This window comes from Theropithecus gelada, chromosome 5 (genome assembly GCF_003255815.1).
Source record: "Theropithecus gelada isolate Dixy chromosome 5, Tgel_1.0, whole genome shotgun sequence".
Classification (NCBI taxonomy): Eukaryota; Metazoa; Chordata; class Mammalia; order Primates; family Cercopithecidae; genus Theropithecus; species Theropithecus gelada.
In genome coordinates, this window is record NC_037672.1 from 84,771,135 (window position 1) to 84,788,779 (window position 17,645).

The 17,645-nt window shown below is 41.0% G+C and overlaps 1 protein-coding gene across 3 annotated transcripts in view; it reads left to right on the forward strand.

The window, feature by feature from the left end:
• The window catches only part of IGFBP7 (insulin like growth factor binding protein 7), a 79,322-nt gene that overhangs the window by 5,411 nt on the left and 56,266 nt on the right, over positions 1–17,645 (forward strand). The gene's annotated exons all lie outside the window — the stretch shown is intronic.

The following is a 17,645-nucleotide window of genomic DNA, read 5'->3' on the forward strand; positions in this document are numbered from 1 at the left end:
AAGATGAGGCGCTCTCAAGCCAGACTCCCTTGGTGTGAATCTTGACCACTTACTAACTGTAGCCTTGAGTAAGTTATTTGACCTGTCTGCCCAAAGTCTTGCTCTCTTGTAAGACAGGGATTATAAGCATTATCTGTCTCATAGGGTTGTCATGAAGATTAAATGTCATGAATATTATCCATAGAAAGCATTCGATGAACGTTAATTGTTGTCATTATTCAACATGAAATTAAGCTCCGGGTGGGAAGGGAGATTTTGCTCCCTCATATAGACAGACCCAAGGACCTAGATAAGTGCATGGTATGTAGCATGTGCTCTAAACACATGTCTAATGCATGAATCAATGAACGAATCCACCTGTGAATTGGCTAGGCACTCTCCTAATCTCAGGGTAAGTAACCTTGAAGAAGATACACAGAAACAAGGCAATATATTTTCACACAATGTGTATATGCTGTGAAGGGTGTACATCAGAGAAATAGGATAGAGACTCCAGATGAATAAGCAGTATTAAGTGAGATGAGTAGAGCCATGCTAAGAACGCTTGGGAGGATTTCAGCAAAGGGAACAGCAGGGCCTTGGGCCCCGAGTGGAGAACAAGTTAGCTAGTATAGACCTTCGCCAACTGCCACAGAAGGACTCTTTGAATGTCTGTCTTCCCCACTAGACTGTAAGCATTGTAAGAGAGGGATTTCGTCTTATAACTCCTTATAAACACAGTGTCTGGCTAATAGTTGGGCATATCATAAATATTTGTTGATTAACAAAGGAATTCTCTTAAGAAAGCACCTTCCTGTTTGGAAATGCAGGAAAGCCCCTCTCCCGCCTGTCTGCTCTCTTTCCTCCTGGCATCTTCTGCCTTCCTCAAGTCTAGGCCAGGAATTCATCTGACATTGACTTGCCTTCCCTTCTGTCGTCAGCAATCCTGAACCCTAACATTGGACAGTAACTTTTCCCCCCAAATCCCAACACTTCCACGTCCCCTTGCTGAGTAGAATTAGGTCCAGAGCTATAGAAACTGTTCTGTAAATGGAAAACACTTCAGTATAGATTTTGATTTTTCAGGAACTCATTTTATTTGATGAGTTTTAAACCTCCATTCTTTGAGATGCTCATTTTAGATTCATTAGACTCATTTTTTATGTTGATAATATATCATTTAAATGCCCACGTTCTACTACTATCCTTCAGTAAATTTATGAACTTCATTGAAAGTTGAAACAAAGGGGTTTCAAATTAAATGGAGTCATTAATTGTCTGGTTTATCTTGGGGGAGTACAAGTCAGTGTAATATCATTAAACTAACACAGTAGTACCATGAGGACTGTCAGAGAGCCAGAGGAGGGGACCCAGGTTCGTGGAGGAAAAGCCAGGAATCACTTAGTGGAAGAATGATGTCCTGACTGAGACAGGGATAAGAAGGAACTGGCTGGAGAAGAGCTAGTATAGAGGTTGTGGTAGAGTTAGAAGGGAGATGAGAAGAAAACATTATATATACACACACACACACACACACACACACACACACACACACACACAATAGAATACTAATTCAGCCTTTAAAAAGAAGGAAATTTTGTCATTTGCCACAACATGAGGGGACCTGGAAGACATTATATTAAGTGAAAAAAGTCAGGCACAGAAAGATAAATGCTATGTGATCTCACTTATATGTGGAATCTAAAAAAAGTCAAACCCATAGAAGCAGAAAATAGAACAGCAGTTACCCGACATGGGGTTGGGAGGAGGGGACAGCATTGGCAAGATGTTGGTCAAAGGACACACAATTTTGGTTAGAGAGGAGACATAAGCTCAAGAGACCTATTGTCCCTCATGGTGATTATAATGAATAACAATATATTATATACCTGAAAATTGCCAGCCTGGGCAATATACTGAGACCTCGTCTCCATAAAAAAAACGAAAAATTAGCTCGTCGTGGTGGTGCACACCTGTAGTCCCAAATACTTGGGAGGCTGAGGCGGGAGGATTACTTGAGCCCAGGAGGTCAAATCTGCAGTGGGCCATGATCATACCACCGCACTCCAGCCTGGGTAACAGAGCAAGACCCAGCCAAAAAAAAAAAGAATTTCTAAGATAGTAGACTTTAAATGTTGTTACCACACACACAAGAAAAGTATGTGAGGTAATGCATATGTTAAATAGCCTGATTTAGCCATTCCAAAATGTCTACATATATCAGAACATCGTGTTGTATACCATATATATACAATTTTCAGTTATCAGTTAAAACCATTTTTTAAGAGAAAGGAGATAACCAGAGCATAGCCAGCAGAAGGACTCACATGTGGTTTGGTGGGATTGCCTGCGGAGAAAGAGGCAGCTGGCCGCATGAAAGAGCCCAGTGATAGGGGAGGGCCTGTGACCCCTTAAGGAGCTGAGACGCTGTCACAGAGCAGTGGGAGCCGCTGAGTGATGGAGCTGGATTTGTGCTTTTAGAAAAGCTTTGTTGGCTACTGTTGGGAGTGTGGATTGGAAGGGGACGAGACTACAGTCAGAGACACCCATAAGGAAGCTGTTACTGTAATCACAACAACAGATGCCTGCACTCCTTCCCAAGACCTGTTTCCCTCTTAGATCTTAGAAGCGCTGTCAAATCCAGGTTCCCAGCCTGCCATGGCAAGCTGCTTGCTACTTGGGAGTGAAAAGCCCTTGAGGAGCTTTTTCTTATTCAGTGACTGCTCATTAACTTCCCTCACCTCACTTGCCTTATTAGCCAGTCCTGCCTCCAAATTACCACCACTTGCTCCTTTCAGGAGTCTCTTCCCCCTAAAGTCCCTATTACTCTTTCTCTCCGCTTTCAGATCAGAAACAGAAAAAGTCACATTCCCTAAGAGCCTGCCCCAGTCCAATAGAAATGCTTTAAATTTTTTTCTGACCTCAGCTGCCCTTCTTGAGCACAGAAATTTCTAGAATATTGAGTGACTCACTGGTTCTTTATTATCACTTTGTCCAGTTTCAATCTCTGCATTTTAGGAAAGATTTGAAAAACTGAAGGACAGAAAGTGAGGTCTTAGAGGACTTAGGATTCTTTCAGAGGAAAGTAAAGAACAAGTTAATGTGTCTTCATCGTTTGGGAATTAGTTATTAAATCGAAGGTGCCTGACAAATTACTCTCTTAATACAGTTCTTCAGGAGGACGGCACTAAAAGGCCTGGAATTAAATAGCCACAAGGCACGTTTAGATGACACAATGGAAGAACTTCCCAGTAAAAACTGTTGAATAGGATACTGTGTTCAGGCAGAAGTCAGGAGACTCTCTTTAGGAGAGCTGAGAAATAACTTGAGGGGGAGGGGGCCACATCTGGGGGAGGATTTTATAATTTTTAAATCTCTTAAACTATACGGCTTTGACATGGAATGATTAAAATGATTAAGCTGAGCAGGCATTTGTTAACATCCTGAAATATGATTTCCATCCTGTCCCTAGAGCCTGTCCTCGGGGTCCACTGTACACTGGATTTCTAGAAGAAACTGCCTTATAAGGCTCTCTTGGATCGTTCAGTGACAGAACACCCTTGGATGGAGTCCAAGGCCAGCTAGCCTTCACTGATTCAAAATTCCTCCCCACAGTGGATGAGATTATGGTGCTTCCTTTACCTCAAGCCACCCATGCCCCACAAACAATCTGACCTCATCTGTGTTTTTCATTGTTAGGCAAATAACATCTTGTTTTTAGCAGCTGGGGAACCCTGAATTATCATCAAAAGAATTTTTAAGCCAGGGAATATGAGTATAACCTTTTTTTGAAATGTAAGAGTGGCACAATTAGAAAGCTTTGAAATGGAAGGAGACTTAGGTATATATGAATTAATAAGCCCACTGATTTAAAGCAATTTCAAAGATTCCCCAGTGAGTCTTTTACTCTTATGTGGGGGTAGCGGTGGAGGACTAGAAATGTCCAAGGGAAGCTTCCCCCAGCTTGTCATATATGACTTTTCCAGGTCAATCAAGACCCTCTCCTCCACCGGGCCCTCTGAGAGAAAATGAGATCAGAAGAAAAAAGCCAGGATGATAATGAGGGGGAAAAAAAAGTTTATTTGTTTATTTTTTTAACTTAAAATTGATTGTGTTAAATAGTTGATCTCTGTTTTATCCCAAGTTGGATTAATGGCAAAATGATTTGGCCTTTTTGAAAAAGCTAATGTGTTGAATTGCCTTTACTGTTTTACAAAGGAGAGCGGGTCAAGGTTCATTAGAAACAGCTGGAGCTAACAATAAGCCTCACCCCCATCAGTGTCCCTACCAGGAGAGGGTTACCAGGGAGAGGAGCAGTCCAGGGTATCCAGGGAGGAGCTGCTGGTCCCAAAAGCAGGCCAGAGTTGCAGAGAAGTTTTGTGTCTGAAAAATAAGAAAGGTTGATTTCAGGTGAAACAGACCTAGGAACCCTGTGTTGACAAAGCCCCATTCATATGGTATGAAGTTCCCACAGTAAAGAGCACTGACTAGGCCAAGGCCAACCCAACAGGTTCAAAGTAGGCTTGGCCACTGTGAAAAAACAACCCCCTCACAACTTCAGGAGAATGTATATAATAAATGGAGGTACAATTTCATACCCTCACAGGATTATTGAGAAGGTCAAATTACATAACAGATATGAAAGCACTGTGTAAACTATGCGGACTGTGTGGCACCAAATAACTGTAAAGAATTATTAACTAGACTGTAAATGCCTTGCGGGCAAGGAATACATCTGCATCATGCCTCCTAGTGAGTGATAATGACAACAGGTATTTGTGAAGTACTTGACAGTTTGCTAAGGGCTTCTGTGGATTTTCCTCATTTGCTACTCATAACAATCCTGGAAGGTAAGGGGACACTACAGGTCAGACATCACACAGGTGGTAAATAGCAATTCTGGTACTTACTTTAGGTATTCTACTATAGCCTTGCAATTCAAAGTGTGGTACGTAGACAAGCAGCATCGACTCTCTGTGCTATCTTTCTTTTTTATAAACTCAAGAATTATTTAAAAATAGGTTTCTAACAAAAGAGATTCAGAAGAGTCAAACCCTTGGGTGTGAAAAAGTTTTAGGAAGACTTTCTGAATTTATTTTGCCTGTATTTTGTTTTTGATGAATGAGCAAGGGGGATATATGATATATTTGTGTCTAAATAGATCTAAAAGAGCTCTTTCATTAGCATAAAATAAACATTCTGTATGATAACAAAGTTTATGTCAGAGTTGAGATGGCTTTTTATGGTACATATGGTGTGCCTTCTAAAAAATGTCATATTCAGTGAAAGACGGTATTTCTTAAAATGAATGAATGTCTCTGAGGTAGCTAACATTAGTCCTTCTATGGCCAGATTAAAAGTCTTAGAGCCTGGTGAGGCACAGTGGCTCTTGTTTGTAATCCCAGTACTTTGGGAGGCCAAGGTGGGAGGATCTCTTGAGCTCAGGAGTTCAAGACCAGCCTGGGCAACATAGTGAGATCTCATCTCTACTAAAAATAAAAATAAAATTGTTAATTAGCCAGGTATGGTGGGAAGCACCTGTAGTCACAGCTACTCAGGAGGTTAAAGTGAGAGAGTCGCTCTAGCGCAGACATCAAGGCTGCAGGAAGCTATGATGGTGCCACTGCACTCCAGCCTAGATGACACGGTGAGACACTGTCTCAAAAAAAAACAAAAAAGAAATAAGAAATCTTAGAGCCTGGCAGGGCACCGTGGCTCATGCCTGTAATCCCATTGCTTTGGGAGGCTGATGCAGAGGATCCCTTGAGACCAGGAGTTCAAGACCAACCCTGGCAGCATAGCATGAGACCCTGTCTCTACCAAAAAAAGAATTAAAATATTAGCTGGGCTTGGTGGTGTGCCTGTAGTCCTAGCTACCTGGGAGGCTGAGGTGTGAGGATCACTTTCACCCCAGGAGGTCAAGACTGTAGTCAGCTATGATTGTGCCACTGCACTCCAGCCTGGATGACAGAAGGAGACCCTGTCTCATAAAATAGAAAAACCTTGGAGCCCAACCCTTCAGTTGCAATCCAGAGGCTCTTGAAGGATCAGCGAGTGTGCTAGGGCTTGCTGGCACGAATATTAGTCCAAGAAAGACCTCTGGGAGCATAATGTTTGCATGTGCTGTTTGATCATTTTCCAGGCCTTTCTAGTAACTCTGAGTAGGGTAGAGGAAAAGAATCACTAAGATAACTGTCAACATGCTCAAGTATTCACTTTCACCTGAGGTTTAACTCTGAATGTTGACCTTGACCTCTGACCCCAGCACTGTCCCACCATCAATTTTCCCAGTTTGAGTAATAATATTTAGTCCACATCTAAGCTGTGGTCTAAGGAATTTGCATTTTTTTGAATTGAAGCATATTTTTGTCAGCTAGGTGACAGCTTGCAGAAGGAAAATTCATGCAGGGGTTTGAGAATTCAATTAAGCATAATCATTTAGACTTTTTGAGGGAGAAGAAAAAAAGAAGGCTTTCATATTCTTACAGGCAGAAAGGCAGCTGACTCCAATCATCCTGTTCTTTCATGTTGTTTTTCTTGAAGGGAAGTCTCCAGCTTCTACAGAGGTTTGTCTTTTTCTCTGAGTGAGAAATGCTCAAAGGCATTTTCATTTACATCACCGCAGATTAGTGGGCCAGTGGTCAAGTGGTTGAATTGGGAAAGCTTTAGATCTGACATCTGTTCTGCTGTCTTCTGGCCTGACCCCAAGCAAGGGAGAAACTTTATCAAGAAATAGATCTCCTGGAACATTCAGAAGGTTTTGAAAGAGACCACACAGAAATGAGGCTTCAAGAATTTTTTAGGGTAGCCCAAGCCTGCAGGATTCAGAGCCTGCTCCTTCTCCATGGGAGCTTTCAGAACTTTCTGCTCTGGGAATAGAAATCCAAAAGTGAATTTCAATAGCAGATGCAGCAATTACACTGCACCCCTGGCTTCCAAAGGACCCCCCTCAGGAAGCCATAGAGCGTTTGATGGAGAATGAAAGGCTTGTATAGCAGTGCTCTCTGAGTGAGAGAGGGGAGATGAGAGACCCACGCAGTGTGGCTGCTTAGTAGAAATGCTCAGCTCAGTGGGAAAGGGCAGGCTGGGGCAGAGATCAAGATGCCGCCAGATATTCGACAGTCCAGGGCTTCGGAGCCAGAGGTCCCTCTCTGCTCTGTTGTGTCTCAGATCAGAGCCTCAGAGCAGGACGAAAAAGTTGATCTGACTTGGCTGTTTCTGCCCTGCTGGGCCTTTGGTTCACTAGAAAATAACTGGAAGGGCAGGGCAGGCCTGTTCTGGACCCAGTTGCAATGTGGCAAAGTGAGCAGCTCATGCCCCTTCCCCACCTCCCCATGTCCTCTCATCTGAAGCCTCTTTCTTTTCACCCATTCGGCCTGGCCTGTTACTGCATGCTGCCCCTTTTTCTTGTCTGACTGAACTCAACCAAGTGGGATTTTCTTTTCTCCACCCACCAACCCTTTCTTAGTTACAGTTACAGAGCTTGGCCAGTAACTTTATAAATGGTGAGTCCTGCTCAGTCCACTCCTCCTAACTCCATCCCCAGACTTACGAGCCACCTGACATTCCCCCATGAGAGAGCAGATAAGCAAAAACTTGGCATGCCACCTCTGAAAGGCAGCCCGCTCAGTCCATGTCATCCAGGAGAGATGGTCAGCCCTTTTTTTCTTGATGCTCCATTGGAATGAAGTTTGTCACATGCCTTAGGATCATAATCCACCCCATATATCAGCCCCAAACCTATCTCCTTTTTTAGGACAAGCCCAAGGGGTAGGAGAGATAGCTGTAACCCCATGGTGTGACTGTGGATTTGGCAGGTCTGCAATGCTCACCCCAGGGCTGTCCCTACCAGTTACTTTCAACTCTTTGTGCCAGGTCACTCAGAAGCCAAGATTGGCTGGTATACACAAGGAAATATAGCAGAGTGGTTAAGGAGATGAACTTTGGAGTCAGACCACCTGAGTCAAATCCCCACTCTGCCACTTAACTATTTGTGTGACCCTACCTCCTTCATTCATGATTTTTTTTTACCTGCGAGACAGGTATAATAACAATGTTATTATACTTAGAGTTTGGGGAAGTTAAGTGAGGCAATACATGAAAAACATTGGTACCTGTTTCATTTCCATTTTTATTGTTATTAGCATTATAGAACTGAGTATGAATTAATATATTAGTGGCTTGCTGATGTCCTACTTTGACCAGTCCAAACACAATACTGCCTCATGTGTTCCCAGGTTAGATCTGAAACCTATGTTCAGACCTGCGTAAACAAAATGACTGGATAGTGTTCTTAAAAAGAAAATTCCTGGGAACTTCCATCTTGCTCTGCAGAGATTCTAGAACAGGGAGTTCTGCCCATCTTTTGAGAGATCTCCGAGTCCAAATGCAGGCAGTCTAATGGGAACCACCCAGGATGCTAGCCAGAGGACATGCTTTGCTTTGCAGCATAGAATATTTCCATCTTCAAGCTCATTGTCACTCCCATTATTTTTAATAGTAGCACCTTTTAGATATAGAATAATTTTGGATTCAGATGTCACTCACATTTAGTAATCATTGGACTCTCTCCTCCCTGGATATTCTACCAGTATTTTATACATAGGAAATACTCAATAATTTTTGTTGGATGGTTCATGGGGGAAAAAAATGAAGTACTGGCTCCGAAGAGGAATGTGAACCAAAATCACAGAGTTTGGCAGAAAAAGAGCACAATTAGTGCCCATTAGGTACACATTGAGTATTATCTTTGGCTTTTAGAGTCTTATTGGTGGAAATAATAAAGTTCTTGCTGCAATTCATGTGTCTCTTCTTTGGCTTATACATGTAGCCTCAGCTTAGCAGGAACTCATTCTTTTAAAACCATTTAAAAATCAAAACATTCAACTATAAACAGATGTATTTAGACTCAGAAAGTGCCCACTTAGGTTGGTTCATTGCATCTGTCTGAGAGGTGATAATGTCCACCTTCCAGTGTGGGTTGATGAGTAAAGAAATGAAGGTATGGAGAAGAGGTTTAAGAAACTGGATAACTTTTGAGATCCACCAGCGCCAGTAATTTTGAGTGAAGTTGGCAGAACATTGGGACTACTGACTCTCCATGTACTGTGCACTCTATCACCTTCTAAAGCAGTGGTTCTTCAGCTTGGCTGTACATCAGAATCACCTGGGGAGCTTTACAGAATGCTGATGCCTGAGTTCCACTCCAAGATTCTGATTTAATTGGTTTGGATGTGACCTGGGCAGCAGGACTTTTTAAAACTTTCCAGATGACTTAATGTCCAGCCCCAGTTCAGAACTATTGTTCTAAAAAGACTTCAGGTCACTTTTTGGGATGCCTCATTCCCTTGGGATAATCATAATCATAATAGGCCAGTTTTCACTCAGTTTATCCAGCATCTAGTGTTTCCCAACAGGGGACTTTCGAGAAGATCTAGGATGCCACAGGAAGTGTAAGCCCTAGAAAACATGATCACCCAATATAGTGCAGGCAGCATAAATGATTTGGCTACTTATCTTTTTGGCTATTTCAGAGCTCTTATTTGAATCAGACAGAATGGAAATATGTCAGTATTGTTGGTATTTAAAAAATAGTATCCCAATACATTCAGAAAAGTATTCACCTAAAGCCACATGATCCAATCTTTCTATTATTTCGCTAGAATATATGCTCCATGAGCCCAGTGCTTTTTATCTATTTATTCACTATTGAATCTCCAATATCTAAACCGTCCTTGGGATATGGTAGGCACTCAATAGATTCTTGTTGCGTAAATGAATGCATAATTAAGAGTAGATTTATTATGTGCTGTGTTGGAAAGGGGAACCTTCACACTGATGGAAGCCCACCTCTGTCATCTGTCTGGAATCTCTGATAGGGAGAGGCGGCTCTGCTCAGCTTCTTGGTCCCTCAGCTTAGAGGAGTATCTCTTGTCACTTGGCTGAGGCCTTTCCGATCGGCATCTTCTCAAATTACCCTTTATACTTACTCTCTATTGTCACAAAATCTCTAAGGCTGACAGCAGTATTCTGTTCCATTTTATCTCTCCTCAAATCATTTCCCAGGCAATGGGTATGGGGATTGTGCAGCCTTGGGAAATGTATTTAACCTCTCTGAGCATCAGTTTTCTCATCTGTAAAGTGAAGATACTACCGACCTCACAAGGCAGTTAGAAATGATCAGAGGAGAGGTGAAATGGAATGGAACACTACTGTCAGTCTCAGAGATTTTGTGACAATAGAGAGTAGGTATAAGGGGTAATTTGAGAAGATGCCAATCGGAAAGGCCTCAGTCAAGTGACAAGAGATACTCCTCTAAGCTGAGGGACCAATGACTTAATGTATTTTAAATGCTTAGCACAGTGTTTGACCCACAATTGGCCTTTAATAAAGGTTAATCTTAGTCTACCTTGCCCTTCAGTTAAACAGTAGCAGAGGAAGGCGTAAGTACAATACATTCTCATTGTTTACTGAAGTTTTGTTCTACTAAGTCACCACAAGCGCTAAATTTGTAAATACTGAACCACTGCTCCTAGGAGCAATTCAGTTAGGTTCCTGCAAGCCTCCAATCACAACATTTTTATCAACTGATCAATATATAATTTTGTTTTATGTGTGATTCTATTTAAAGACACATTACTTAATATGCATTATGATTCATTAATGTTGAACTCATGGCCAACAGCAAGCACTGCAGCTCATGCCAGAATGAAGCTTATCTAACACGTATTTTCCATCAGGAACGACTAGACAACACTTCAGCACAAAGTTTGGGGCCATTTTAGACATCTGAGTCACCATCAGAAAGCACAAAAATACAAAAAGAAGTGGCATTACACAGACTGTAAGAGGGGTGCTTGTTGATAGTGTGACAGCTGAAACTAGAAGCCAGAGTGGTGCCTTGTTCCACCTCAGTGGGGACCCTGCGCATCCAATGACTGAAATGTTTGCTGCTCTATGCATGTCTGCAAATAATTTGATTTGGGGGAGGTAATTACATTTTAGCAAGTAGGTGAATTTGCAAATATGGCATCCACAAATAATGAGAATTGACTGTATTTGGAAATGGTCAAGGCTTCAACAACAAGCATTAGAGAACTACCAAGGATTTCGAGGGCAGAACCCAAGTGTGGGTGATGCTTCCTTTATATGCCTCAAAGCATAAAATATCATTTGAGGCACAGAGCAGGTATTTAGGAAATCATTCTTGGATGACTCTTGATGCAATTTAACAAATGCGTAAACTAACCTTGTTTTGGCTATCCCATGATGAGCCTGTTTTTGCCCTTCACCCACCTACAAGATGTTAGTGAGAAGTGTAGAGTTCATTAAGTTTTCATAGGAGTGGCAGGAAGGTTTTGTGGGAGGCTTCTCCTCCCATTTCTCTGCGCAGCCTTCCCACCAGCTACAGAGCATCCCACGTGGCCCTGACTTCACATGGAGCCACCCTCAAAGGCACCGTCCCGTCCACACTTTCCCCACAACCACGCCTGTCATCTCTCTCCCAGTTTCCACTTGGCAAGTAGGCTCTGTCCCTGGCTCTGCAGAGTGCACCCATCTTTTAGCTCAGGACACAAGGTTACTTGGATCCTTACTATCACTGGAAGTGGAAAATTATAATAATTCCCTGTCACTCACATCCAGTGCCTGCTTTTTGTAAATGATGTGCTGGGTGCCAGATGGAAATTTGCCCCATGAGAAAGACTGCCCCTGCTCTAAGGAGCTTAGAAACCTGCAGTCCATCCTGGTGGTTTGTAAAGTATGGGAAGAAAGAAGAGGCAGTTAGACTCAAAATAAGAGAGTCCCTGTGTAAGCCAAGCCAATAAAAATGCACAAGAACAAAGAATGCACACACACTCCCTCAACCCTTCATTTTTTAATTATTGGAAGCATATTTTCTGGGCAATTTCTACTGGAAGGGGAAAAATGAACAAAGGTACATTTACATCTGTGGCCTGTGAATACATTATACTTTGACTGCAGACTCTATGAGCTTATACATAATGTAACTATGGCTAGAGGTGTAGTAGTACATAAATGAATTAGTTATTATTTTGCCCAAAGTGACATTCTAGAGTGGAGATGAGTGAATCTTATGTTTGCTCAGAATTCAGCTAAGGAGAGAATATTGATCCAAAAGCATCTTAAAGATTGTATTTAAATAACTTAGTAAATGCTAAGGAAACAAATATGCAGTAAATTCACTTCACTCTACCTAGTTCCCTGGCAAATGTGTAAAAAAAAAAAAAAAATAGGTGCAATGACCTATTGAGATGATGAGAACACTATTTGGCAGTTAGTCTCCAACAATTCATTGTCAGAAGTTTCACTTTTTGGACAAATTACAATGGATTTTAAGTTTTGTTTGTTTGTTTGTTTGTTTGTTTGTTTTGAGACAGAGTCTTGTTCTGTTGCCCAGGCTGGAGTGCAGAAGTGTGATCTCCACTCACTGCAACCTGTACCTCCCGGGTTCAAGCGATTCTCCTGCCTCAGCCTCCTGAGTAGCTGGGACTACAGTTGCCTACCACCATGCCCAGCTAATTTTGTATTTTTACTAGAGACAGGGTTTTACCATGTTGGCCAGGCTGATCTTAAACTCCTGACCTCAAGTGATCCGCCTGCCTCAGTATCCCAAAGTGCTGGGATTACAGGCATGAGCCACCATGCCCAGCCTGGATTTTAAATTCTAGACTTACATATCCTTGTTAATTAAACTTTAGCTGCTGTGCAGCTTCAGTGTGTCCTGGGAATGTAAGCTAATTTCATTTTATTTTCACTAAAGATCTTTTTTGTTATTAAAAACTAACAGTGGAAATTTGTAGAATTCATTGAAATCAAAGACAGTCATTGTTAATATTTTTATTGTATTCCATTCTAGTTTTTTTCTAGCCTCATATGACATTATTTTGGTCATACTATGGTCCATATGTATTTACATCTTGTTTTTAATTTAGCAAGTAGGTGAATTTGCAAATATGGAGTCCATATATTTGCAAATTTTAAATTTATAACTAATTTTCCATGTATTTAAAATATTTTATAAATTTTATTTATAAATCTATATTTATTTGTAATAATTTGAATGAACCATAGTTTACTCCAGTTTTTTTGTCATAAATAACCTTTTAATTCACATCTTTAGACATAAAGATCTTCCTTCTGCATTATTTCTTTATAATAGATCCCAAATTGGAATTACCAATTAAATGATATGGAGATATATATATATGTATAAATTTTTGTATATTGACATTAGTGATTCCAGCTTAAAAATTAGCCTCTTCTAAACAATTCAGACACATTATCTCCTTAAAACAATAGGCTAAAAGCAAAACATTTCAATAATACAATAGAAATTACTTGTTAATTATCATTAGGTTTGTGTTGTAACTGCATGTCTTCAATGGCACAGAGACCATTGAGAGTTGTACCTGCATCCTAGTTTCTATTTATAAAATTTGCAGTTACTAGCCATAAAACCAGGGACCCTGCCTGTTGTCTAGTTTGCATCTAATATTACCAGGAATCGTGGTTTCTATCTCAGATCATGAAGAGTTATTCCAGCAAGAACAGAAAGAAAGGATATGTGTACTATAATAGTTTTCTTTTTTTAAGTCCACTTTGGTCAGTCAAATATTTCAAAATAACAGGGAGAAGAAAAGAATATTCCTTTGTACATAATTGAATTGAGGTTCACAAAAAGTATCCACATTCCTGCTAGAGCAGCTTGAAAATGTTTGTTGTAAGGGCAGCCACCCATCTGAGATGTAAACAGGAAACACTGTGAAATTTGGAGGTTTTGTCTGTAAGATTTTTTTCACAGAAGGAAAGAAAATGGTCTTTACTATTCTATTTGACTACAATCAGTGGCATACCTCCAAGTTGAATCTCAGCATCTCTTTAAATGCAGCTTCCCTGCATAATACTGAGAGCATGCTTTGACGGCTTGTTTCACCTCAGTTTCTGCTACGTACTGTTATTCTCCACCTCTTAGGGAGAGCCTGTTTCCTGCTCCACTTATTAAAACTAGAAAAGAATTTACTTACAATATTTTTACCACACATGTCCTTGGAGCTCTCCTTGGGTCCTTAAGGAGGCTGGCAAAGCCTTGTTTCCCTTTTTCTCAAGCCCTTTAATCTCCAGCACACTAAGCAACAATCGTCCTTTGTAAGGTGGGTATTCCTGTTAATATGGTAAACAGTGCTGAGAATACATTTAGAAAACGGAGAAGCTGCGTGTGATTTTCAGGCAGAATTATTCCCGTATTTGACTGGGAGATAGGAATAATAACAGCACAGTGCATTTTCTAAGAATTTTCACATACGTTCATATGCATATCGCCTTTTTAATCCTCACAATAACCCTGTGGTAAAGTATTATCCTCACGTTGTATTAATAAATTAGGCAACCAAGATTCAGTGTGTTTGAGTGCCCAAGCAGAGCCGCTGTTAATGGCAATTGAATGAAGCTGGAACAAGGGATCCAGGTGAATTGATGTGTACACGGACACACACACGTACCCATATTTCAATCCAAAGAAATCTAAAATTGAGTGTCAGAACCTGTTAAACATAAATATGCTTCACTCATTCATTCATAGTTCTTTCATTCCTAATCTTATATATCCTACATTACACTGCATTTCCACAATCTCCAGATACTATGGTCATTATCAGTATGTGGAAGTACATATGCTTTTGCTTGTTTTGTTAAACCATGTATGTGTTTTTGAAGAAACACATCCAGAGACTCTAAGGCTGTTGTTTGGGCAAATTAAAGCAACTTAAATTCCAGGTGTTGGCAGTGGCAGTTGTCTAACATAGCATGATAAAATTATCCCCCAGGTTCCCATCATCAGCGTGGTTAATTACAAGTGATCCAACTCCCAAAGAATACACACTGCCTGGATCTGTCAGCTCTGCTGCATTAAATAACCAATGTATCATTTCATTTTCTGTGAAAAATGTTAACTAGAAAAGGTAACCAAATAAACTGTTGCTTTCACATGTTTTGTTCTGTTTTTTTTTTGAGATGGAGTCTTGCTCTGTCACCCAGGCTGGAGTGTGCAGTGGCGCAATCTCAGCTCACTGCAACCTCTGCCACCCAGGTTCAAGCAATCCTCCCATCTCAGCCTCCCAAGTAGTTAGCATTACAGGCGTGCACCACCACACCTGGGTATTTGTGTGTGTGTGTGTGTGTGTGTGTTTTTAGTAGAGACGGGGTTTCACCACATAGTCCAGGCTGGTCTCAAACTCCTGACTTCAAGTGATCTGCCTGCCTCGGCCTCCCAAAGTGCTAGGATTACAAGCATAAGCCATCATGCCCAGCCTTCTCACATGTTTTCTAAAAATAAAGCCTCTATCACTGAAGAGTGTTAAGAACTTTGTGGGGAACAAATTAAATGTTCAATCAATTTGAATAAAATTGAGTGCTCTGGGGAGATTTTATTGTGTTGTGTGTGTGTGTGTGTATTTCAACACTACAGAATAAGAATGTGACTGTGACCCACTAAGTCCTTAAAAATAAGGTATATCATAAGAACTAGAAAGCCTAACTTCAGACACTGACAAGAAAGCAGGAAATAGTACGTTTCTCATGGTAGCACAACTCAGGAAATTCTTACACAAACAAAGAGTGAAGGAACAGTTCACGGCAGTTTTCTGAATCAATTGTATAATTATGACATTTTCATTCGTAAATACTTTTAGGTACCTAAGTCTGTACCTGATGTGAAGATCCTAGTCTGTATCAGCTCCCTCAACATATAAGGAGATGGTGGGATTTGGGGAAGAGGAAGAGAAGAATGATGACCAAAAAGGAGAGTAGCTGGTCTATTGGTAAGGAATGTGTTCAGCTGCAAGTAACAGAAAACCGGGCTCTAGTGGCTTGACCAAAATGGGGTTTATTTGCTTGTAGAACAGGGAGTTTAGGTGTAGATGGTTGCTGGTGCGGATTTAACCACTCAGCAGTGCTGTCAAGGACCAGGGTTCTTTCGTTCTTTCTGCTCTATCATCCTTTGTATGTTGACTTTTGTCTTCATGCTTAATAATAGCAAGAAGGCTGCTGCACCTCGGATCATCGTCATCATTAAAAACATTTAGAAGGAATAAATGTTTCTGCCTAATCTCATTGGCCAGAAATGATCACTGGGCCGCCCTAGTGTCAAAAGAGACAGAGAAGAGGGTGGTGGACACTGGGGCTGAGTCAGCCAGCTACAATGTCTGCCATAGCTGGGTAGTAGTTCTTCTTTTCAGCTTTTCATTTCAGACACAGTTGCTGAAGGTGAATTCAAAGGGTGACTAGAAGTTTAGTGTTTTAGAGACCACAGACCCCATCAGACTTCACTGAAATGTGAAAACAGATGATAAAATAGGTTATAGCTTGCGGGGGGGGGGGGGCGGGAAGTGGAAAGCTTTGTGGCAAATATGTCATTCTCAAAGTTCAGTGGAAAGAAGTCGTATCTGAAAGATGTCAGAGATCCACATAGAGTCCATTTTTAAGGAAATGACATTTCACTCTTTCCTTCACAGAAATAATGGCTACCAGAATTGAGAGTTCCTGCCTGATTTAGTTTAATATGTGGAAGGGGCTAATTTTAAAATGAACTCAAAGGGAGGAAAAAGTTATTATAATTACATATGGATAGATACAGTAAAACTGCTTATACTTTCATTATTATAAATTGTATAAACTTCAATTCATCCTCAGATCTAAGTATGGTGAATTTCTAATTATTGTAACGTTTTTATGCTTATTTAAGTCATACATGCAACAGAGATTAATGTTTTGGAGAGTGTGGGGTTCAGATCCCTACTCCCCCACTTACTAAACGTGTGATTATTAAATGGCAAGTTGCTTCTCTTTTTTTTGAGACAGAGTCTCACTCTGTTGCCCAGGCTGGAGTGCAGTGGTGTGATCTCCACTCACTGCCACCTCTGCCTCCTGGGTTCAAGCGATTCTCCTGCTTCAGCCTCCCAAGTAGCTAGGATTACAGGTGCCCACCACCATACCCAGCTAATTTTTGTATTTTTTTGGTAGAGATGGAGTTTCAGCATGTTGGCCAGGCTGGCCTCGAACTCCTGACCTCCAGGTGATCTACCTGCCTTAAACCTCCCAAACTGCTGGGATTACAGATGTGAGCCACTGTGCCTGGCCAGCAAGTTGCTTCTCTTAACCTCAATTTTGTCATCTTTAAATTGGGGACAATATTGCTTACCCAAAGGGTTGGTGAGAGTATTAACTTCATATGAGATTCTAAGCATACTACTTGCCACACAATAGGGTCTCAATCTGGCCATTGCTTTTATCATTAGCAGTAGTGGCTAATGCTTCAGAAACAGCCCTCAAATGTCATACTATGGTACTTTTACCTTCATTCTTCCCTCTTTTTCTGGAGGGATGCCTAGAGACAGGATGAAGGGTAGAGGCAGAAACTGAAAGTGGCAGGAATGATTGGATGGTATTATATGGAGAAAATGAGGGCTGTTCTTGCCCAGACTGGTCAGAACCTCAATATTTTTATATACTTACAATTTATAGCCTACGTTCTTTTAACATTAGATTCGTGGCAATTTACATCACCATGCTTTTCAGATACAACAATAGTGCTATAAAAAGCACTAAACTGTCTGGGCACGGTGGCTCACACCTCTAATTCCAACACTTTG